Below are 26,310 nucleotides of genomic sequence, written 5' to 3'. Positions count from 1 at the left end.
TTGGGGAAAGCATAAAGCACCATCTACTAGAGAACACGGGGGTTCTTAGCTCCCCACAGCCTCCAGAGCCCTCTAGTGCCCAGACGAAGAACTCCTCGTGGTAATCCAGCCTTAGAAACCGTTGAAATGGATAGTATTTATATCAATTAAATAGCGTCCCTTTCTCCACATTAGATAGAATTTTCATTAAATCCACGAGGCTGGAATATAATAAAGAATCATCAGGCACAATTTTGTTTTAAATATAAAACAAATTCTGACCTCAGGGCCAAACGAGAGGCCAGACTTAAAATCAACACCTACGGGACAAGGCAAAAACAAAAAACAACTTTCTCATATTCTTAGAAAGTCATCACATGATTGAACCTGTACCTAAATGTAAAGATTCATGTTGCTATTTTATACTGTAATGCACTAATTTACAACATCTAACACACCAAAATTATATCCATGTTTCTCAATAAGTCACGTAATCTTTCCTTCCATATTAAAAAGTTTGAAGATATGAACTATAAATAAAAATCTAAAACATAGACTTATTTCAATTTTGCCCTAAATATTATTTTCTAATTTCTGAATTACAGAAACAGGTTGCACTTAAATCATAGCACCCCAGTTCCTCAAATTCAATAGGAAAGGAAATGTCCTAAAGCCATGGCCAAAGTGTTCCCAGCCCTAAATGATGACTCAGAGTTGAAGTGGTCTTTTCTTCTTAGTCCAGCCTTACCAGGACTGCCCCTGACAGGTTAAAATGTGTCTTCAAATGGAAGAGTCAGGGCACCTTACACACTCACAGCAAGGGAGGCCAGTAAACCAGAGTGATGACGACCTGTATTTTATTTAACACATTAGATCTCACAGTAGCTATTACTCAAGCGAGATGAAACAGGAACAGTCACAAAATGCACTACTAAAAAATACACTCCTACTTACTGAAGAACTCTCTGAATCTACACTTCATACATTCAAACCATTAGGATACCAGAACATGACCACTACCTTTTAGCACTGATTTTTTTCTCTCTTCCTCTCTTTCTAAGCAAGAACCTTTTAATCACACATTAAATATTATCTGGAAAGTCTATAAATAAAAGATAAAAAGAGTAGGCTCTGGAGTGCATGTGTTACACCCCCCCTCAGCTTTGTCTTTTTCTGCCTCTGACTGGAGCCCGAATCCTGCATGCCTCTGACCAGCCCATGGGAACATCAGAGCTCTCAAAACATGTAACACGTGTCTTAAGTGTTTTGATGTATGAGCTAAACAGTAGTGCTACTTGGAACTGTTTGAGACCTGATGTCCAAAAAATGGGCATTTTAATAATACATGTTATAATTATTATATTAAGCAATTACAATGTAACAATAAGTTTAAGTGTTATAATGATAATAAATTTGGGGAACCAATCACCAATAAGATTTACACACTTCCTCTGATATTTTGGTAAGAAGTATTTCTTAGCAGTTAAATTTGTTTTTCATCAAATCTGTCTGTGTTGAAAGGCAGTGCTCCATGGGTCTCTCCCACTTCTGTGCATCTCACAAGCAGAGGGAGGGGCAGTCCTCACTCTGGACTGTCTTTTCAAAGACTTCTGTACAGCAAACAGCCTTGGAAGGCAGAGATGGTATCTCTGCAGTAGAGGCAGGTCTGCTTACCGTACAGTGTGAAAGAGAAGGTCCCCCCGCAGAGCACAGGGCAGGCAGGCTTGCTTGCACCCCATTACAAATAATGCGGGCTCCTCAGCCATGACACGAGCCCACTGTGGGGACAGCTCCCACCTAGGCCACATCACCCCCACGGGGCTCGGGGTCCTGGAGAACTGACAGGAACAGGAGGCTCCTGTGCCTGCACACTAGGTAATGAAGCCTCTGACCCAGGAGTCTGTGTCTACAACCAGGGTCTGTGAGTCTGGCAAACTAACCTGTCAGCTTGCAAGTACCATAATATCTCAGACCTCTGCAGTTCTGGAAAGCTTTGGGCAACAAGAATGGAAAGTTCACACGGCTTTCTAGGTAAGAACAAACAAGGGCCCACACAGGTTGGGTTCAGGGCTACAAGAAGACCCCCAGGATCGAGCCATGAATCCTCTCACCCAGGCCGTAGGCAGGAAGGAGAAGTAAGGGCCCCCATGACCTGGCAGCTGGCAAGTGTCTGGGGTCTGAGCTGTGAAGGGGAGTGAGACAACCCACCGCCAGTCTGGCTACAGCTCCCTCTCCCTGAGCGGAAGCAGGAAGGGGTCTTACAGTGACAATGTCCAGCAAGCCTTGCAAGGCCAGCTGAAAGGAACTGTCCCGTCTAGGGCTACGGTGACGGGGAATTATTTTTCTTGTATACTTGGTGCCTTGCTATATTTTCCGAATTTTTTAGAGTGGATGTATATGACTTTAAGAAATAGGAGAACAAACTAATGTTGTTTTAATTTTCAATTTTTTTCTTACAATAATAAAGATCCAAGAGTTTGGCACCAGTAAGAATAACTTTTAAAAAATATCCAAGTTCAGGGCTTCCCTGGTGGCACAGTGGCTGAGAGTCCACCTGCCGATGCAGGGGACACGGGTTCGTGCCCTGGTCCGGGAAGATCCCACGTGCCACGGAGCGGCTGGGCCCGTGAGCCATGGCCGCTGAGCTTGTGCGTCCGGAGCCTGTGCTCCGCAACGAGAGAGGCCACAACAGTGAGAGGCCCGTGTACCGCACACACACACAAAAAAATCCAAGTTCGGTGTATGAGACAGACAGTATAATAAGCTCGTTAAGAGCCCCAACTCTAGCAGCAGACCACTTGGGCTCAAATCCTGTTTCCATCACTGACCAACTGTGTAACTCTGGGCAAATGCCTAAACCACACTGTGCCTCAGTTTCCTCCTTTGTAGAATGAGTTTCTTAATGACACCCTTACCTCATGGGTTGTTATCAGAACCAAATGAGTCAACATGTGCAACATGCTGAGCTCAATGTCTGGTACCTAGTAAGGATTAACCGTAATAACTCAAACTGTTGCCTTTGTGTTTGGAATCTCCAAGGCTCGGGAATTCGCATATCATTTGTCTTTCTCAATTAAATTTATACCACCTTCGAATGCCACCTTGTCACTCTTTCCCATCTTTGCCACCTACCATGTACAGACCTAGAAGAAACAATCCCATCTTTCTTGATACATGAGCACCCAGTTCACAAGAGCTTCTCATCACATCCCCTGCCACCCTAAGCACCATACACGCTCATAATGAACCTGACCTGCATTCTACTATGGCCGCCCACACAGCTAACCAGACCCCATCATCTCTCAGGCCCAATTCTGAGAGGTCACATGGTAAAGCTGTCCCTCAGCCCACAGCCTCCTAGTCTCCTCCAATCTTTCAGCCCTCCAACCTAGCTCTAACCTAGCGCTAACCTAGCTCTAACCTAGCACTAACCTAGCTCTAACTAGCTCTAACCTAGCTCCAACCTAGCACTAACCTAGCTCTAACCTAGCTCTAACCTAGCACTAACCTAGCTCTAACTAGCGCTAACCTAGCGCTAACCTAGCTCTAACCTAGCGCTAACCTAGCTCCAACCTAGCTCCAACCTAGTGCTAACCTAGCGCTAACCTAGCTCTAACCTAGCACTAATCTAGCTCTAACCTAGCTCCAACCTAGCTCCAACCTAGCACTAACCTAGCTCTAACCTAGCTCTAACCTAGCTCCAACCTAGCGCTAACCTAGCGCTAACCTAGCTCTAACCTAGCGCTAACCTAGCTCTAACCTAGCTCTAACCTAGCTCCAACCTAGCTCCAACCTAGCTCCAACCTAGCTCTAACCTAGCTCTAAGCTAGCTCCAACCTAGCTCCAACCTAGCGTTAACCTAGCGCTAACCTAGCTCTAACCTAGCTCTAACCTAGCTCCAACCTAGCTCCAACCTAGCTCTAACCTAGCTCTAACCTAGCTCCAACCTAGCTCTATGTCCTCATCGTGATTATCTCTCCTCCCTTCATCTTCCCAATCCCTCCAATCAGCCTTGTTTTCACTGGTCTAAACCCCATAGCGAACGAGTATATTTTAATGATAATTCAGTATCAATAATATTCTAGTATTCCTGGCCCCTTTAACTTCCACCAGACCAGTTTAATTCCACCTGGAAGTTCACTCCAAATTCTCAGCATTGTTAAAGAAATTTACAAAATCATGAGAAATTTTTGCTACTACATATTCCAAAGCAGGCCTTCAATGTTACCCGGCAATCCTTATACTGATCTCTGGCTAATAATTCCCTCAAAGGTTTGTAAACGTGTTCCAGTCTCCTTGACCCTAATCTCAGGCCCTACGTTCTTAACTACAGGGGACCTTACCTCTCCCTTAGTAAGACACAGCTGGGTGGTCTGCACGTCCCCTCAGCTCCCTTCCCCTATCCCTTGATCTCTGTCTCCATCCCTATTTCTTTCATGCGGTAAAGGAAAGTATCTCAGACCCCTTTTCTCCGATGGCACAGTCTTAGATGTTCATCTTTTCACAAGCTGTATCAATGCTTCTCAAACATCAGCATGGAACACATTTACCACGGGGATTGTCAATTCCTGAGTACCTGTACAAAGCGGCTCCTCAGTCAATTCTCATGAAGATGGTCTACCAGATAGACTCTCTCTTCCTCCCTGGATGATCTTGCCTCCTCACGTGGCCAACGACTCTCAAGTTTGTACCTTTAGTCCAAATATTACCCCTGAGGCCAAGATCCATACATCCCAATGGCCACCTTGCCTTAGATATCTCACAGCTACCTTAAACTGAATTCTAAAATCAAATTCATCATTTTATCCCTTAGACCTGCTCCTCCTTCAGTGTCACATACCTCAATAAATGGCACCATTATCCACTTTGTTGTTTTGCCAGACACTCTGGAAACATCCCTGTCACCTCCTTTCCTGCTGCACCCCCCCTCTCCCCAAAACACGTACACACACCCTGGACCCTGGTCCAGTCAAACACCGAGTCCTTTTGATTCTCCTATGTAATTATGACTCAAGTTCATCCACCTCTCTTCCTACTGCCACGACGTCTATCTGGTGAACACCCCAGCCTCCTAGCTACTAGTCCTACATCCACACTCTTGTCTCTCCCTGACCTGGTGCCTACATCGCATGGAAATGTGATATTCTCAAAATGCAAATCTGATCATGCCACTCTTAGTCATAACTTACTAACCGAGGTACGGGCCTGCACCTGGGAAACAGATGCATTAATGCAACAACAAACAATGAAGATCAAATCTCATGTGGTACATACATACAATGGAATATTACTCAGCCATAAAAAGGAACAAAACTTGGTCATTTGCAGAGACGTGGATGGACCTAGAGACTGTCATACAGAGTGAAGTAAGTCAGAAAGAGAAAAACAAATATCGTATATTAATGCATATATGTGGTATCCAGAAAAATGGTAGATGATCTTATTTGCAAGAGACACAGACATAGAGAACAAACATATGGATACCAAGGGGGCAAGGGGAGGGTGGGATGAATTGGGAGATTGGGAATGACATATATACACTATTGATACTATGTACAAAATAGATAACTAATGAGAACCTACTGTATAGCACAGGGAACTCTACTCAGTGCTCTGTGGTGACCTAAATGGGAAGGAAATCCAAAAAAGAGGGGATATATGTATACGTATAGCTGATTCACTTTGCTGTACAGCAGAAACTAACACAACATTGTAAAGCAACTGTACTCCAATAAAATTAATTAAAAATTTTAAAAAAATCGAACCTCATTAGCACCATTCTCTAACTGGGACTGCACCTCTAACTGGGGTGCTGCGTAAGTATATATCCTTAAAGTTGGGCCTTACTCTTTTTTCTGCTGTTTAGATAGTGTGCAAACTAATCATAGATGAAAAAAGAACAAATTATTTATGATTAAATAGCATAGAACAGTGCTGTCCAACATATATTTCTGTGATGATATAAATGCTCTATTCTGTGCTATCCATTAACATAGCTAATAACCATATGTGTTTATTGAGTACTTAGAATGTAGCTACTGTGACTGAAGAACTGGTTTTTAATTTTACTGATTTTAGGTATTTTAAATGTATATAGCCACACGTGGCTAATGGTTACCATATAGGTCACAGCAGACTACTAACAGTCTGTTTCTAACAAAATCTAAGTACTCTCTGCACTCTCAAGTACTTTCTGGTCATTTTCCTAAATTTAACCTTGACATAAAATTCTTTGAACAGCCTGGTGAAAGTAACAGCCTCTTTTAACATGCTATAGCTCTAGATTAGCCTCTTTTAACATGCTATAGATTAGTGTTTCAAGTAGCATTTATGGCAAAGAGAAGAAATCCATTACAAAGTTTAAGAATTACTCCATTCTATTTATATAAAGAAAAAATACATTCTCTCATTAAGAAAAATAAATAGCATTTAAAATGCAACCTAAGTATAAACCAGTCTGAAAGTGACAATGAAGTTAAATAGCCACATATTTATCCACATATACTTACAAACTAAGCCCCAAATAAATCTCTTATGTGATTAAAAAGTATATGTGAACAGTCTTTCTAAAAGGAAACAGATATCAATATTACCATTCCAAGAGGATGCTTTTTCTATTATAAATATGTGAATAATATCAAGAAAAAATGTCTAAAATGTACACTCACATGCTTAAGCAGACAAATAAGAAACATTTAAACAAATAAACCTCTGCAGTCAAAGCATATGAACTCTTCAAAAATTGATTTCAAATTGATCATTTCTTTTGAAAGATAACAACTCATAAAAAGGAATCTGCTCATTTTCAGTTATTAATCTAAATTTAAAGAAGAGTAAATTAGGAATTACAGAAAAGGCTGCCACAGAGCAAGCCATCAAAATTATGGAATATGATTATACCTGTTTATGAAATATTGAAGATAACTGATGTAGTTAGAAATAACTGTTATACTGACTTAATCCACTAGGAGGCTAGGACAATTACGTTTTCCTTTTATTTTTATTCCCTTTTTGGGATTAAATGGGACAAAATCAGCCCAACTTGAAATCAATTAAATATCATATTTATGAGCTTTAGCAAAACCAACAGAAAAATATAACAAATCTTTTCATTAAATGCAATGTGGCAGATTTTTTACCTTCAACAACTTTAGAATAGAGAGAAGAGAGGTGAAGGGATTATAATAATCAGAAACTTCATTTGTTAATCTGGCATCGACTGGCTCATATGAGTGCCAAAAATATACAAATTATCACTACCTTTCTTGAGATCAGTAAAATATTACAAAGCCTAAAGAGTATAGGCTTTGTGGCATGTAGTGTGTGAGCTTTTTGAACTTTTGTATGTGGTTCTGTCTGCAAAGTAATGAAAAGCATTGTGAGAGCTTTTATCACTACCATTAATCACCAGCAGGACAGCATATAAGCAAAAAAATATGCCTACTGCTCATTTTTCCATTAAGAGTCAGAATCAGGAGCTAGGAAGCCCCAAGGGGAAGGTCCCTATCAACTCCATTCTTGCATACACTGAGCTAAAAGATGTGCCAGATGTCAGAATAACTTACTGAAATACCCTGCAAACAACAAAGTAGCAAAACATTGTCAGAGTGGAAGAAGGTTACCATTGTTCATCTAAAAAATTAAGAAAAGTCTCCTGAATACAAGATCACAGAACTATAAGAACTACTTATCATCAACAGTTGTACTTGCTCACACAATTCTGAATGCTTATACTATGCCATACAGTACTAGGATTTCATAAACTTCGTAATATATTTATGAATACTTGTCTTAACCCCTCCCCAAAACCATAAATCTAAGTTACCTTAATGAAACTCCATCTCTTTTATTAAAATCATAGTGTAATAAGCACTCAGTGTATTAGTAAAAAACATCATCAAAATAAAGTACTTTCTGTCAAGGAAACATCATCTTGTTTTTAAGAAAAGTAAGCTATATAATTAATTACATTAGTTTCATACCAGTATTGTTTTGGAAATTACAACTATCTCAATATTTTAAGTTTAAATTAGATTAAATAAGCTAGTAAAGGCTAAACACCAAATTTTGGTGCTGGTCAATTACACATTAAATGCTCTGTGCTGAACATCAATGAAGTGAAAATTACAATATATTTACAAAAGCTCTAACAATAAACTGATATGTTTCTATGGTGATGAACATTTAAACAAGATTTTGCATGGACATCTTGACCTCTTGGAAGGTATGTAAACACCACTTTATATACTATGTCTCCACCCATCAGGAAAGCCTGGGAAAAATTTCTACATTCACAGAACATTTAAAATAAATATCAAGCCATTGTTTCCATTTAACAAAAAGGGTCTCTTAGTAACATTAAGATAAGGTTTGCTCAGCATGACATCAAGACTGCACCAAACATACATGCAGTCATCTGGGGAAGATCGATAGAATCACTAATAAAGAACAGAAAATAAAGGCAGGTATTAATTATTTTAAACCATGAAAAAACTACAAACAAGCATTCCTAGAGAGTGCCAACCATTTCCCCCTTTGCTCCCAAAGTAATAATTAAAAGTATAGACAAAAAGAGTTTTGGTCCCAAGTCAAAGAAAATAACTTTATAGAAAGTGTTGTTAGGCTCTATAGTGAATTGTTTTTTAATATTAATATTTTCTTCAGTTTATTATATATATATACATATTTAATATAGTCATACACAGTAGAAAAATTAAAACTATAAGATTCTCAAGTTATTAAAACTTGACAAAAAGAAAGTATTTTAGAATAAGTTAAAATAATAATACTAACATTGCTGTTCACTGAACTAAGATGTTCACTATATTTAAATTTATGGGCAGAAATTTCTCATGATATTAAACAAACCAAATCCTCCAGATTGCAAGTAAATGAATTAATACAGCAAGTTTCCAACACGTAAATGAAAGAACTGAATTGTAAAAAGACTGCAGGGACTTTATTTCAAAATGTTTAAACATAATTCTAAATTTGGGAAAAAAACATTTCTCAGTACACTTCATCACATCAAAATAATTTAATGGTTAGCCAGTAAGGATCTTTTCTATTTCTAATTCTGTTCTAATAATTCTTTAGTTATAAACTTGACGGAAAAAAAGAAATGGGAACTATTTGCAAAGCTCCTACTACGTAGTTGCTTTATATGTGCTCACTGAATATTCACAATAAAGGCAAATTTATTATAAATGAGAAAGCTCACATCCAAAAATGTTAAATAATCTATGGTCACCCTGTTCCAGGCCTGCCAGAACTCTCTTTAAATTCAGGTCTGTCAGCTTCTGGAGCCTGTGTTTTCTACCCTCCCCACAAGACAGAAATAAGACATAAAAGACAAACTGATGTGGAAATAGGAGGTGGAGGGAGAATGCTTAATACATACTTAAGGCAACCTATAATTTTAGCAAAGGAACTAAATCAAAATACACAAAAGCTTCTTTTACTAGAATATTAATTTTCAATTCCGTAATAGCAAGCTCATGCTGAGCAAACGCTCAGTCCTTTAATATAACAGAACATTGTAGCCAATACCTTACTAGTCCTGTCATAAAACACCCAGGCACAAGTTCCAATACAGACACAACAAAAGAAAGATCATTAGGGTTATTATTTATTACATGACTATAGCAAAATGTACAAGATACTAAAGTGTAGAATATTAATATAAAAGCAATTCCACATGATAATTTAGGTAATAGTGTCATATTGCTTTTGTGGCAAACAGTACATTTACACAAAAAGCACTAGGAATTCCAAAATACCACAGAAGAGCTATCCTTATGACAGTGAACAAAATAGGAAACATACACAAAAAGCTTAAGGCTGTCTGCCTACTCTAAACCCAGACCAATTCCTCCAAAGCTGCGTTGGGCCCCTCTCTCTCATTTCCACAGCCCCTCCAGCTCTCAGTAACAGCTACTTTGGGTGTGTAGGTGTGCATGCATGTGTGATTATTTTATAGTTTTCCATTGAGTATCAACAAATTGGCATTTTGGTTTTTCATATCAGTTTGGTTAATATGAGCCCATCACCAAGAAATAACCTTTTTTCCTTTCTATTTTTAAATACTGAAAGTATAGACATGTCTCGTTTTCTTTCCCTTTGCACTTCTACAATTTGCACTTTGCAGATAATTGCATTTTTTACAAATTGAAGGTTTGTGGCAAACCTGCGTCGAACAAGTCTATCGGTGCCACTTTTTCAACAGCATTTGCTCACTTTGTGTCTCTGTGTTACATTTTGGTAATTCTCACAATATTTCAAACTTTTTCATTTTTATTATATTTGTTATGGTGATCTGTGATCAGTGATCTTTGATGTTACTACTGTAATTGTTTTGGACATCATGAACTACACCAATACAAGATGGCAACAATCAATAAATGTTGTGTGTGTTCTGTCTGCTCCACCAATCAGCCCTTCCCCCATCTCTCTCCCTCTCCTTGGACCTCCCTGTTCCCTGAGACACAACAATGTTGAAATCAGGCCAACTAATAACTCTACAATGGCCTCCAAGCATTCAAGTGAGGGAAGAGTTGCATGTCTCTCAGTTTAAATCAAAAGCTAGAAATGCTGAAGCTGAGAGAGGAAGGCGTGTGGAAAGCTGACGGGCTGAAGGCTAGGCCTCTTGCTCCAAACAGCCACGTCGTGAAGGCAAAGGAACGTTCTTGAAGGAGATTAAGGTGCTGCTCCAGTGAGCACACGAATGGTAAGGAAGCAACACATCCTTATTGCTGTTGAGGAGAGTTTCAGTGGTCTGCATAGACGGTCAGACCAGCCACGACACTGCCTGAAGCCAAAGCCGAATGCAGGCCAGGCCCTGACTCTCTTCAGGTCTGTGAAGCTGAGACAGGTGAGGAAGCTGCAGAAGAAAAGCTGGAAGCCAGCAGAGGCTGGCTCACGAGGTTTAAGGAAAGAAGCCGTCTCCATAACAGAGAAGTGCGAGGCGAAGCAGCAAGTGCTGACGCAGAAGCCGCAGCAAGTTACCCAGCAGATCCAGCTCAGATCGTTAACGAGAGCGGCTACACGAAACAACGGATTTTCAGTGTAGACAAGAGAGCCTTCTAGTGAAAGATGTCAACTAGGACTTCCACAGTAGACAGAAGTCAGTGCGTGGCTGCAGAGCTTCGAAGGACAGGCTGACTCTTTTTTTTTTTTAACATCTTTATTAGAGTACAATTGCTTTACAATGGTGTGTTAGTTTCTGCTGTATAACAAAGTGAATCAGCTATACATATACATATATCCCCATATCCCCTCCCTCTTAGGTCTCCCTCCCACCCTCCCAGTCCCACCCCTCTAGGTGGTCACAAAGCACCGAGCTGATCTCCCTGTGCTATGTGGCTGCTTCCCATTAGCTATCTATTTTACGTTTGGTAGTGTATATATGTCCATGCCTCTCTCTCGCTTCGTCCCAGCTTACCCTTCCCCCTCCCCGTGTCCTCAAGCCCATTCTCTACGTCTGCATCTTTATTCCTGTCCTGCCCCTGGGTTCTTCAGAACTTTTTTTTTTTTTTAGATTCCATATATATGTGTTAGCATACGGTATTTTTCTTTCTGACTTACTTCACTCTGTATGACAGTCTCTAGGTCCATCCACCTCACTACAAATAGCTCAGTTTCGTTTCTTTTTATGGCTGAGTAATATTCCATTGTATATATGTGCCACATCTTCTTTATCCATTCATCTGTCATGGACACTTGGGTTGCTTCCATGTCCTGGCTACTGACAGGCTGACTCTTGATAGGGGCTAATGCAGCTGGTGACGAAGTTGAAGCCAGGGCTCATTAACCATTCCAAAACTCCTAGGCCCTAAGAATTATGCTAAATCCACTATGCCTGTGCTCTGCAAATGGAACAAAGCCTGGATGACGTCACATCTGTTTACAACACAGTTTACTGGACACTTTACACCCACTGCTGAGATCCACTGCTCGGAAAAAAAGATTCCTTTCAAAAACTACTGCTCACTGACAATGCACCTGGTCACCCGACAGCTCTGATGGAGATGTACAACGAGATTCATGTTGTTTTCATACCTGCCAACACGACAACCGTTCCGCTGCCCATGAATCAAGGAGTAATTCTGACTTTCAAGACGTATTTAAGAAATACATTTCGTAAGGCTATAGCTGCCATAGTGATTCCTCTGATGATCTGGGCGAAGTCACTTGAAAACCCTTTGGAAAGGATTCACCATTCTAAATGCCATTAAGAACATTTATGATTCATGGGAAGAGGTCAAAATACCAACATTCATAGGAGTTTGGGAGAAGTTGATTCTAACCTTCATGGATGACTCTGAGGGGTTCAAGACTTCAGTGGAGGAGAAACAGCAGGAGAACTAGAATTAGAAGTGGAGCCTGAGATGTGACTGAATTGCTGTAATCTCAGGATAAACTTCCACAGAAAAGCATTGCTTCTTATGGAGAGCAAAAAAAAATGGTTTCTTGAGATGAAATCTACTGCTGGTGAAGATGCGGTGAAGATTGTGGAAATGACAACAAAGGATTTAGAATATGACATAAACTTAGTTGATGAGGCAGCAGTAGGGTCCGCGAGGACTGAGTCCAATTCTGAAAGAAGTTCTACCATTGGTAAAACGCTACCAAACAGCACAGCACACTGCAGAGAAATCATTCGTGACAGGAAGAGTCAGTCGACGCGGCACACTTCACTGTTGTCTTATTCTAAGAGCCTGCCACGCCCCCCACCCACCCACCGCCCCCCCCCCCCGCCCCGCCCCGGCCTTCCTCAGCAGCACCCTGATCAGCCAGAAGCCAACGTCAAGGCAGGACAAGACCCTCCCCCAGCAAAAAGATACCAACTAACTGAAGGCTCGGAGGATGCTTAGTATTTTTTTAGCAAAGAGGTATTTTTTTTTACACATCTTTATTGGAGTATAATTGCTTTACAATGGTGTGTTAGTTTCTGCTGTATAACAAAGTGAATCAGCTATACATACACATATATCCCCATATCCCCTCCCTCTTGCGTCTCCCTCCCACCCTCCCTATCCCACCCCTCTAGGTGGTCACAAAGCACCGAGTTGATCTCCCCATGCTATGCAGCTGCTTCCCACTAGCTATCTATTTTACATTTGGTAGTGCGTATATGTCCATGTCACTCTCTCACTTCGTCCCAGCTTGCCCTTCTCCGTCCCCATGTCCTTAAGTCCATTCTCTATATCTGTGTCTTTACTCCTATTAGCAAAGAGGTATTTTTTAATTAAGGTATGTACATTGTTTTGTTTTGGTTTTTTTTTGCGGTATGTGGGCCTCTCACTGTTGTGGCCTCTCCCGTTGCAGAGCACAGGCTCCGGACGCGCAGGTTCAGTGGCCATGGTTCACGGGCCCAGCCGCTCCGCGGCATGTGGGATCTTCCCAGACCGGGGCACGAACCCGTGTCCCCTGCATCGGCAGGCGGACTCTCAACCACTGCGCCACCAGGGAAGCCCATGTACATTGTTTTTTAGACACAATGCTATTGCACGTTTAACAGACTACAGTATAGTGTAATGACAACTTTTATATGTACTGGGAAGCCAAAAAATTCGTGTGACTCATTTTATTGCAATATTCCCTCTACTGCAGTGGTCTGGAATCAAACCCACAATATCTCTGAGGTATGTCAGTCTGTACACTGTTTAGCTTTATATGTCTATTAAATACCTGTGGATAGATCACCCAACCTAAAGGAACGTCACCACAACTACTGTGCACCCATGTAGCCCTCCCAACCACACACCTGCTGCACCAACCTGCTCAATAGTAACCACCAATTTGAACCGCCGTGCTCATCACTTACTTTTTTTTATGATGGTAAAGTATACATAACATAAAATTTACCACTTTAACCATTTTTTAAGTGTAGAGTTCTGTGGCATTAAGTCCATTCACACAGTCATGCAACCGTCACCACCATCCATCTCTAGAGCTTTTTATATTCTCCAACTCAAACTCTGCACCCCATTAAACAGTAACTCCCCATCTAACCCCAGCCCCTGTACACCCACCGTCGACTTTCTGTCTCTATGAATGTGACTACACTGGGACACTCATATAAGTGGAATCATACAGTACTTGTCTTGCTGTGCCTGACTTCATTTCACGTAGCATAATGCTCTCAAGGTTCACCCATGTTGTAGCGTGTGAGAATTTCCTTCCTTGTTAAGGCTGAATAATATTCTACTGTACGCACATACCACAATTTGTTTCTCTATTAATCCACTGATGGATACTTGGGTTGTTTCCACCTTTGGCTATTGAAAATAATCCTGTCATAAAAATGGGTGTATAAATATCTGTGGAGTCCTTTCTTTAATTCTTTTGTGTACACACCCAGAAGTGGAATATCTGGATCATGTGGTAATTATATTTTCAATTTTTTGAGCAACCACTATACTGTTTTCCACAGTAGTCGCACCATTTTATATTCTGCCCAACAGTGTACAAGAGTTCCAATTTCTCAATGTCCTCACCAATACTTGTTATTTTCTAGCAGCCATTCTAATGGGTGTGGAGAAGTATCTTCTTGTGGTTTTGATTTGCATTTCCCTAATGCCTAGTGACACTAGGGTCTTTTCATGTGCTTACTGGTCATTTGCATATCTTCTTCCAAGCAATGTCTATTCAAGTCCTGTGTTCCTTTTTTAATATTTGATAGAGTAAGTTCCATCACCATGTTCTTCAAAATTGCTTTGGCTATTCTTGGCTCTCTGCTCTCCCAAAGAATTTTACTATCTCCTTGTCGCATGCCATAAGATAACCTCTTAAAAAATTTATTAGAATTGCACTGACTCTAAAAAATAATTTGAGAACTGGTATTTTTATCATATAAAGAAATTCATAAACATAGAATATCTATCCAATTATCTAGGTCTTCTTAACATCTTTCAATAAGATTTTTTCTTTCCATATATTATTTCAATAAGGTTTTAAAAATCATTTGCTGGGTTTGTTTCAACATACCTTAGTTGTCTTGCTATTATAAAAGGTATTTTTAATTAGATTTTCTGTTTGTTGCTCTTATTTATTGATTTTCCTATATTAATCCTATATCCAGCTTCCTTGCTAAATTTTCTTATTGGAATTACCTTTAGATTCTATAGGATCTTTCAAAAGACAATATCATCTGTTAATCATGACTATTTTGTTTGTTTCTTTCAATTTTTCCTTTTCTTGTCTAACTGTACTGGTAAAGAACTCTACTATAGTGTTGTCTATTGTTAGAAATAAAAGTACTCAAGATGGCATCCCAATTTTGAAGTAAATACTTCTAACATTTTACTGCTAAGAACAATGTCAGTTGCAGTCTTAGAGTAGATATCCATTATCAGGTTAAGCAAGTTCCCTTTAGTTCTTAGTTTGCTTTTTAATCATGAATGGTTACTGATTTCATGGATGTGTTCTGTGTCTCTTCTGAGGTGTTCACTTGATTCTTTTCTCTCACTTACTCTGCTAATATGAATTACAGTCATAGATTTTCTAGTGTTAAACCAACCTTGAGAGCTGAAATAATTTTTTTGGATGATGATCTTTTGTGTTGGACTCAGCTTAATATTTTCTGATTCACAAGTATTCATGAAAAGGAATGGCATATAATGTTCCTTTCTCATATTAATCCTGTCTGCTTTCAGCATCAAGATTCCACTAATTCCATAAAATACAACTGTGAGTGTTCCATCTTCAAATCTCCAGACAAATTTGTTGAAACTGTAGTTATCTGTTCTTTAACGTCTGCTAGAAATATCCTGGAAACCGTCTAGACTTGATTTTTATCAGAATGACTCAATAGAACTTTCATTTCTGGCAATATTGAGGACGAGATATCCTTAATTCCCTCTGCCAAGAAAAGTCTAAAATGCTAGATCAAATATTTTCAAATCTCTCTGAAATCTTTTCTTTGTCTATTAACTCTGAGTAGTGCATCGAATTTGGTCCCTCTCACGATACTGACTTTCCCCAGACGTCTGGTCATCTCCTGAGTCCCCGCTCATCTTTATATACACACGAGTTTTTGTCCTGCTTCTTTCTTTAATCATCTCCTGCCTCTGGTGGCAGTGAATCTAGAGAAGCAGGCTCCAGTTCTGGGTGAGGTGTCTCGGTAGCTTGCGCCCTGGTGGGCCCTTGTAAGTTTACCGGCTCTCAACTGCCAGGACCCATGTGCTCTACTTTAGCCCACAGCAAGTGTCACTGCTGCTTGCTGATGGCAGCTCCTCTCTGAGCACCCTGGTCCCTTCTGTTCTTCACATCCTTTAGCACATGATTTTAATTTCTGATAAAACCTGGTCAAAGGAGAATTTGAAGAACACATATACATAGATAACCAGAAATATTAAAATCAATTTGCTAATAGATGCAAAATGGGATAACATCCTGTGGGACAATAAAATGAAATGTTTGGAGCTATCCTCTGCATAGGAAGAAATCAATTACATCTCTATCAGACAAATTACTCTGCATTGCTCTCAGCTTCCTACAAGTTAACTCTAACCCTAAGGAGGTGTAATATAGCCAAGTCAACAGAAAATCAGCCAAAGGTGCACACCCCTGTAGGACCAGAAAATCCCCAGCACCCACTAGACAATGGCTAGAACTCCAATGACAGAACACCCAGGATCTTCTTTGCCCATTTCCAAGTCTTGGACAATTTTTCATAGCACTAGAAAATTTATGTACACAAAATAAATTATTAAGGTAAGAAGGACATAAAAAATATACATACACTAATTATAATTACACAATGATCCAAGTACAAATGTTGACAGGTAATTTGGAATGATATAAAATACAATGTAGGGTTAATTGGCTTTCCCTAAACTTGTTTAAATTATAATTAAAGTATTAATGAAAAACCGATAGAAGTCAAGATACACAGGAGAATCAGCCAAAACCATCAACCTCGTGAGTATGCTTCATGCAAAGCCAAATAAGACCCAGGGAAATAAAAGATCCTGGAATACACAGACACATTTAGGAAGGGCTTGTACATTTGTAGAAATCATCTTGGAATCCTGAGAAGGAATTTCTGAACACTATATTGGAAAAGATCATCTTTAAACAACCTTAAGGCCATGAGAGGCCAAAACAGCTACAAAGCGAAAGAGGAGAGGCCAAAAGAAAAGACTGCGCCCCACACTTGTCAACGAAATCAGAGCCAATTCAAGCAGAGACCACAAAGCCTCCCAGGTCTGGAAAAAAGAACAAAGAATGCCCCCAAATTAACAAATAACTGAATTCCAGACAAAGGGCCAGTAAAGCTAACAGGTGGAGAGACAGAGGAATCAGGTACATCAGTTCAAGATGACAGATTAATAATCACATACATTTTTTACCACAGAAAACAGGAAAAATATATAATAAATACATAAACAATCAATCAATCAATTGCACTGTCCCTAGCAGCTGCAACAGTACCTAGAATACAATAAGTGGTCAATAGGAATTAACTGAATGAATTAATTATGGTAGAAGACAAGAGTTCCATCAGCAGAGTAGCAATGTTGAGAAATCCCTAAATGATAGAAAGTACTTGGGATCAAATCTATGGAGAAATGTCCAGGGGAAGTTATAGACTAAAAAGAAAATTAAAAGAAAATAAGAAAAGTAAGAAAAGAGCAGTGATTCCAGGCACTACAAGCTGTAAAAAGTCCAGAAAGATGTGTAATTATACATAAGAATTTTTAAATATTAAGAAACAATAGGTAAGAGTAATATTACTGTACACATTTCTTTAGAATAACTGAATAACAGAAAAGTTTACTTATATTCACTCTTTTTAATCACCTCACAAAATTAACTATAGATAGATTAAAATATTAGATCTTTGTAAAAACTCACAGAAAAAGTAGCTAAAATAGAATAGACTACATTATTCATCCTTGGCTCTGAAGGAATAAAAACACTTTCAGAACTAAACCAGTATCAAATTACTAAGAAAGAGTGTTAGATTAAAATGGAAAAAAGCTTGGATAAAATGTAATCAGGTCTTGTTTAGGCTTGCTTATATGTTTGTTGTCAAGTCCTGAGTTTTCTCACACAATTAAGTTAAAGACAATTAAATAGCCTATGTCATAAATAGGACCAGCTCAAAAATTTATACATATGATGAATCTTAATTACATTAAATCAACTTTCTAAAAGCAACATTAATTATGTTTATTGAAACCACTTAAAATTTATTTAATTATACGTTATGTTAAAATGATATTATACATCAGGTTGAAATGATAAAATGATACATAATACTCTGAAAACCACTTTATGCTAATTTCTTGGTTTGGGGTCTCCCAACAATACAGGTAGTAATATCGAACCCCAACTCCTGTGAGGTAGAGGCCTGTGGACTAACTCTCAGGGGAGACTTCTGCCCAGAGCTAAGGCTGACAGACGCTCCCCATCACTGTGTGTGTGTGTGTGTGTGTGTGTGTGTGTGTGTGTGTGTAACAAGTTTGCCCTTTGGCTGAGGACTTTCAGTGGAGCTTCAGTTCCAACTCCTAGCTTGAATGCATCCACGGTCCTGTACCACCTTGTAACTACCTCCCTGCCCTAACTAGGGCATCACTTACTCAGTTACCATTTCAGTTTTGTTGTGCCTGTTCGGTTTTGGTCCTTGGAGATCTTATGGAGGTGAGTTACAGATAATAGCATTATGTAGAAAACAGTGCTAGAAGGCAGTGTGAAGGTTACTTTGTGTGGGAATGAAACTGGAAGCAGAAAACACAGATGGACAGTGGTTTAAATAATCCAAGAAATGATGAAGCCTGAACTAAGGTAATAACAGAAAGAGAAGAGAAATCTTGTTCAGAATAAAGTATATTTGTTATATAATGCAATAAGCTCTTATCACAACATAAGGTACTTCATTAAATATCTTCTAAAAAAATCAGAAATATCATTTAATTCTAGGCATTTAAGAAGCACCTAGAGGGGTGGGATAGGGAGAGTGGGAGGGAGACGCAAGAGGGAGGAGATATGGGGATATATGTATATGTATAGCTGATTCACTTTGTTACAACGCAGAAACTAACACACCATTGTAAAGCAATTATACTCCAATAAAGATGTTAAAAAAAAGAAGGAAGCAAAAATCATTAAGAGATCAGATAAGTTTTTCTGATATTTCAAAAAGGATTTAAAAAATTTTTTAAGCCCTTCACAAGTCTGTTTAAAAACAGACTGCTTATAAAACTTAACACTCATTAATTAATGTGTAAAGAGAAACATTAATATCAAGTAATCCCAAATAAAATATGAAAGTATAAAAGTATTTAAATCCAGCGCTATAAAACAACTTAAAATTTCTTCTTTGTGTTCCAAGAAAGATAATAGGAAACGTTTCCTTTAAATTGACCATTTCACTATACTTAATTCTTATTCTACTGTTCGGGTGTCCTTATTTTTTGTTTTTGCCTGCTCACCTTATTTTTAATAACTAAAAGAACATACATTTTATGTATTTTTTTAACAGTTCAATTGATTTAAAAGTCAATCACTCTAGAACAGTAAGAACTTGTCTTTCTAGATGAGAATTTCCTTTCCTTAACAGAAAGTGTGCAAACCAATAAATTTTTAAGTAGTATAACTATTAATGACTTAAGTTTAAAGAAAAGTACATAATATACTGCAACCTAAAATATTACCTAATGTCAAAATAATCCCATTGCCTTTGATGTGTCTAAATACACAACTTTTATTTCTGGTACAAACGGGCCAAATAAATGGGTTGTAAAGTAATATATCAAGTTCCAGCTATATATTGGCATACATTTCGTAGAGATCAGAAGGTTAACACTGTGACATGCTGAATAAATGATTTTACAGACAAATAAATATGAGTTTAAATGCCAAATAAATAGAAGATTTTAACAATCCAAATTCTAGCCTCTTGGGTGAGCTCTCGTCCTACAGGTCCGTGGGTATGTATCATAATTGTGTAAGAAGCTCTCTAGTCAGCATTAAATCTGACATTTAATTTTACTTTCAAATAAAGTTCATTCTAACCAAGGGTAGGTAGTTTTCAACTCCCCCAAAAAAAGTTTTAGAAAGGAGACTCTAATTGATAACAATGGCTATTCCTATTAAATTGTTTTATGAATATTCAAGTATTAGAGCCAGTTTAATTAAAAGTATAATTACTTTAAAATCTGAACCTGGTGATTTTATATTTCCTCCCTACCAAAACTTCTCATTTAACAAATTATGAGACATTAGTTGGTAATTTAATCATCATATAAAATAAAGTTTGAAATTCAGCTACCTATTAAATACCTTCTTTTTACAACCTATACTGTTACAAAATAAAACCATTTATATTTCAAAAAGTAAATAAACAAAGCTATGTTGACGCCATTCTAATTTCTTACATCGTTTTGCTACCACATATAAAGTTATACCACACAAATCTTCCTGATTTCATTATCAACTTGCTCACAGTTGGTACATTTAAGTCCCTAATAATAACTGCCAATTCTGCTGTGTCTTGGTGCTTTACAAACAGATTTGGTGGAGTAACCCGAGGACAAGGTAAGAACTGCAGCCCATTTTCCAGATGGAGACACTAAGAACCGTGCCTGGACTTCCAGGTCGGTAAAAGAAGAGTCAGGATTTAAGTCCAGGTCTTCTGAAAGCCAGAGCTTATAGTTTTGCCACTATACAAAACTCTTTACACAAATAAAGAGACAATCTAGCCTTACAGTATAAATCTCTCCTTTTTTGATAAATGGAGAGAGAGTATCATACCATCACCAAGTATGCAGGAACTGAGCAATGTGCTATTTACCAATAACTGACACTGTTACTGAAGTTATAATTTAGTCGCCTCCAACATGCAGCTGTACTGAGAAGAGTGACAAAATTAACGTCATTTCATTAACTAAATGATTTTTAACTCAAAATCCTTATGAACTCAAATAATTTTTAAATGGAATAAATGTACCCTTTTCTTCAAAATAATAATCTTCTCTCTCTTTCTCTGACATCCTATACGTCAAGCTTCAATGTCTGAAACTGCTCAGTTTACATTATTATAACCACGCCTTTTACAGTAGAGTCACAATTCCAACAGGAACCTTGCATGTAACAACACTACTAGAATCAAATGTTTTGAAAATCATCATTCTTATCTATATTGTTTCTATGGAAAAAATTAGTCCTCACAATTGGAAGAGGGTACAGGAATTCTGTTAATAAATTACGGATTTTTTTTTCTTGAAGGTGTTGGAAAATCAAATTAACACATAACAATAGTTAGTGAGATATGACTCCATTTTCTGTAATAAACACCAAGATCAAAACGAGACCCAAGGTAAATTTCCTTGAAAGGTTCCCAGCAGGAGTTTCCCTTTTTGTATGTGATTTCCTCTCACCCACAAAAAACCATGCAAATATGCGCATGTGCCACTAACACTAAGCAGCACTTCCTTAATCACTCATTTCCAACAATTTATGGATGATCAGTGGCAAGAACGAGCAAAAATAATGAAAGAATGCAATGAAAGTTCACTGAGACCGAGCTGGACTTCCTACTCATTTCTGTGTCTCTTTAAGATGGAGGCCTGATACAAATTAGCCACTGGGGGGAAAAAGTCATCTGGTCATAAAATACAGTACAAGGTCACTTTTATGTAAGTTTGCCAAAAGGGACATAAACCAGGACAATTTCAAACTGTGACACAGGACAGAAACACATTAGAGCGATGTCTGCTCCCCTCTACCGTGCTGTCACGGTGCTCAGCTTTATAGACCTTCCAAGCACCGCACCCAGCTCTTGGCTTCCACCTGGCCAGTCTAATTAATTAAGAAAGGAAGTCACCTCAGATTTTGTACTTTTTGCTTTTATTATCAAGCACTTCGTTTGAAGTTCTAGGAGCTAACCTCTTAATCCTACAGACCGTGTGCTATGTTCTGGACATCTGGGGGTGTCTGGATGGCTTAGGTAATTGGTCAGGATGTTGCTGTCACTTATGTTAAATGTTATACCGTGACTTCAAACCAAAGATAGGCATTAACGTGAGGCACAATATAAAGTTGCTCCCAGAAACATCTTTGGTTCATGAAATAATCTGTCATTGAAGGGTTTTATTTACTTTCATTAAGTTGCTGAATTTTTTCCTCATGACATTTTTTTTCCTTATGACATTTTAATTCAAAGTAAGATGTTAAGACACAATATGAAACAAACACATTCCTAACTCCCATTTAAACCCTAGCCAGAGGTTAGACTGGTTCATTACGCAATCGAAAAACACCTTCTGGCATCACCCCAAATAATCTAGAGGTCCCTCTGAGGCAGAGTGGGGAGAGAGACTCACACAACTGACCTGAGTGTAACTGAACAGGAGCGCTGTCAGCCCCAAGACTCTCATACTCTGGTGTATGACTAAGCAACCGAGATAAAAACTGTGGAGAAAACATGTCTACCACAAAACAAAAACCAAACCCACCAGACGCAACCTCTTCACCAGAGTTGAAACATAAGGTGTAAGCTTGGGGTCAGCTTCAAACACACATGAACATATGTAATGCTTGCTACAATATATACGGGTGACAGCCTATAATATAAATAATCTAGATTAAATAAAAATTTAACTGCTAACAGAATTCCAAGATAAAAGGTACCTTCTTAAAAAAAAAAAAAAAAAAAAGAAAGAAAGAAAGAAAAAACCTTGCTTTATCAAGACCACTTACATTCTCCTACCCTCGAGATCTGTAAAGAATGGGAATAGCTAGGAGATGGTCCCAATAAGAAAGAAACATACGCCATTGTAAGGAGAGAGAAGAAAGGCAATTCAAGGCCCTTAAACGGACATGGTCAACCCCCCCAGGCCTAAAATGTCCTGTTTGAATTAACATAGTGGTTTAATTAAAAACTAAGTAGAGAATTCTGCTTAATTTGATTTTCAATTCAAGCTCTGCATCCGCCATGGCCAGTGGCCAATTTCCGCATCTCGGCACAATATGCAAGGGGCTGCTTTAAAATCGATTGCCCAGGGGAATCAATGGGAGTTTGGTGGGACCATATGCCATTTAGGGGCTCCACCAGACTTCAACATAGTAAAACAACACCAGGAAGTGGCCAAAGGAAAAAAAAGGAAATTTAACTTAACCATATTACAAGTTTGTCCTTACTCAAGTTATTGTGCTGAAATCTACCAATTAGAAGTGTTTTCTAAGCTCTCCTCAATGTTGCCTTGGAAGTAGATATGTCAAATGTAACCAATGAGCAAAGGGTTTTAAAGGGATACACACAAATATATACATGCTTGCCAGCCAGCTGTGTCAAAGATGTCAGCGACCAACCCCCTTCATCAGAGCAGCAGAGTTCCTGACTGCGATACAACCTACAGCTCTGTGGAAAGCGCTACAGATCTCACCAAACACTGTTCAGAACCTGTGCAAGTAAATACCAGAAGATCTTATATAACGGAAAGGCATAATACTGCAAGGCTCAAACATATATCTAACACATTTAGACTTAAATATACAATGCTAATAATAACGCTTGCAAATTCTATGTAACTGAAAAAGCTTAATATTGTAAAATAACATGCCATGATTACCCTGATTTTAAAGCTCTAAACATTTCTAATAGGGTCTGCATGTGCCTTCTCTTTCTCTTTTGTAATTTTATTGAGTATACTTGATTTACAATGCTGTGTTCATTTCTGCTGTACAGCAAGGTGACTCAGTTATACATACATATTCTTTTTCATATTATTTTCCATCATGGTTTATCCCAGGATATTGAATATAGTTCCCTGTAGATGCACCTTCTCTTCAGGCAGTTTTGATTCTGCTTCAGTACATGCCATCTCAAAATGGGAAAAATAATTTGGAATCTTAAGACCGCCTAAGATAATAATACATGAATAATTAAGAGTTGACACTATTTAGTTGCTTTGTAATGATCTATCCATATAACACTGATGTTTCCTAGAATACTTATCAGTCAAATGCATGAAGCTCGAGGACAGTGACAATAATACCTAACATTTACTGAGCTAAATCCTGGGCTAAATGCTTTACACGAATAATCACCTCTCATTTAATCCTCCAAATGAAACAGTAAGGTAACTATCATTACTATACCCATTTTACAGAAAGAAAACCTGAGGTTTAGATGATGTAACTAGCCCAGGCAGTCTGACACTAAAGACAAATTTTCTCACCTTAGTACCTGCAGTCTCTCTTCCATTGGCCCCTCCCTCAGCATACTAATAGGAGAATTATTCTACCTCTTCTCCTCCAAGCCACAACCCCATCTCCCTCCTTCCTTTAACAGCACTGAAGACAAAACACTTTAATTTGGTTTCTGCAACTCCCATTCATCCCCAAGCTACCAGATTCTAAGAAACGGTAACCATCCTGAGCTCTGCCTTCTCCCCCTCTTTTTAAATCCTTCACTGTGGGGACTTCCCTGGCGGTCCAGTGGTTAAGACTCTGCACTCCCAATGGGCAGGGGGCCCGCGTTCGATCCCTGGTCAGGGAACTAGATCCCGCATGCCGCAACTAAGACCCGGCACAGCCAAATAAACATATTTTTTAAAAATCCTTCGCCGTGTTTGGGAATTAACTGGATTGGTCATGTCAACTGCACCCTACAATCACTCAACACATCAGTCCCCTTTGAGACCATGAAATGTAGCTGGTGACCTTGAGGAATTCTGAGGAGGCTGACACAGTCAGAGATGTGCTTAGAAAAGGCATTCTTCTAATCATGTATAAAGAGACTAGAAGTAAACAGTTTAGAGGGAAGAACTGCTGTACAACTGTAGGTGCAAAATATTTTTACTTACCTTCTTATACCCCTCCTCAAGCTGATTCTCCCCTTTGACCTTAGTCTACAAGGGGGAACAGGAGAACAGTAAATCACTGGGTTCTTGTGTCTGTTGTTTTTAATTCTAGAGATGGTGCTAACTCTGCTCCAACAGATTCAGCCAAGTCCCTTTTCTAGTTGGTTAGTTCACAGGAAGGGAGGGAAATAATTTGGAGACAAAGGGGTTTGTCCATATTGCACACTGCTTTTTAAAATAATTTATTTAACTAATAACTAGACTTTTATGAAAAGCATAAACTAGGTAGCACACCTTTAATACCAAACATGAAAATATATTTAACACTGAGCTTTACCAGTTGCTTTTGTACCTGATAAGATTACACATGAGACAGAGCTAGGGAGAGGGGAGCACCGTGCATGTTTAAAGCAAACATCAACATGGCAACTTTAGTGACATATGTTGAAACGCTCTGTTTAACAGAGCCAGGTGCATGACTGATTCAGTATGGTGACATCTCTACCAAACAGTGTCTCGCATTGTGTGGTGTATGTACTCCTTTCCCTACTGACATATGTTGAAATTCTGACGTGTATTTATCTCTAAATATGCTTAAATAAAACAGTAGCTGCAAAAATTCTTTTCAAAAATCCTCTGCCAACTCCCTGTTGTCTACAGCATAAAACCCAAACAATGTGGCAGAGGACTCAGGCCTCCGGGATCTGATCCTGACAAGGGGTCTCTCGCCATTCTCCATTCTACAGCTGAGCATCAGCCAGCCACTCCCTCAATTCAGGCAGAATCCAGGCCTTTGCTCAAGCCTCGAATGCTCACCTGCAAGTCTCAGCTCAAGTGCAGGCTAACCCCTCCCTGAAGCTTCCCCAGTTCTCCAGGCAAATCAAGACCTCCCCTCACAGCCACTCGTTGTATAAAAGTTCATCCACCACATGCTACTTGTTTTCGTCTCTGAGGTCATCCTCTCTTAATCCCTTGAAGGCAAGAACCTGTCTTTTCACTTCTGTACCCAGCAAGCTCCTTTAACAGCATAGTAATTACCACTTAGTAAGTGCCTAGTAAAACTCTGTCAAATGTGTGACTATCCATCAAAAGTCTCCAAAATTCCACAGAAATTGCTTTCTCAAGCGTCTCTGATGACCTTGCTTCTTCTCCATGCTCTTCCTTTTCGACCCCGTTCTGATGTCATGTTTTACATTTCACTCTCCTGAGCTCTGTCTGGGCGCCCAGGTCACACCCTCCTTGTTCTCCTACTATCTGGCGTCCCCACGCAAAGCCCTACCCTGCCCCTTCCTCTGCCCGCGCGCTGTGGTCCTTTCTCCTCCCTCCTCGTCGGTGCCTGGCCTGTCACATACCTGGCTGGCTTTAACTGCCTCTCCACAGTGCTGATCGGTAAAGAACGTGCACACTCTGGGGAGGTTAGAAGCAAGCCCTGGGTTTTAGTCCTAGTTTTGCAATGGTACATATGTGGTTCTTAGACAATTTAATAACATTATCTTTGGATCTCCATTTCCTCCTTATA

The 26,310-nt window shown here is 39.0% G+C and overlaps 1 protein-coding gene across 3 annotated transcripts in view; it reads right to left on the bottom strand.

Annotated features, from left to right (window-relative positions):
- The window catches only part of LMBR1 (limb development membrane protein 1), a 132,108-nt gene that overhangs the window by 62,567 nt on the left and 43,231 nt on the right, over nucleotides 1-26,310 (bottom strand). The gene's annotated exons all lie outside the window — the stretch shown is intronic.

The sequence above is a fragment of the Globicephala melas genome, chromosome 9 (genome assembly GCF_963455315.2).
Source record: "Globicephala melas chromosome 9, mGloMel1.2, whole genome shotgun sequence".
NCBI classification, from domain to species: Eukaryota; Metazoa; Chordata; class Mammalia; order Artiodactyla; family Delphinidae; genus Globicephala; species Globicephala melas.
This window is presented reverse-complemented; position numbering and strand designations above follow the sequence as displayed.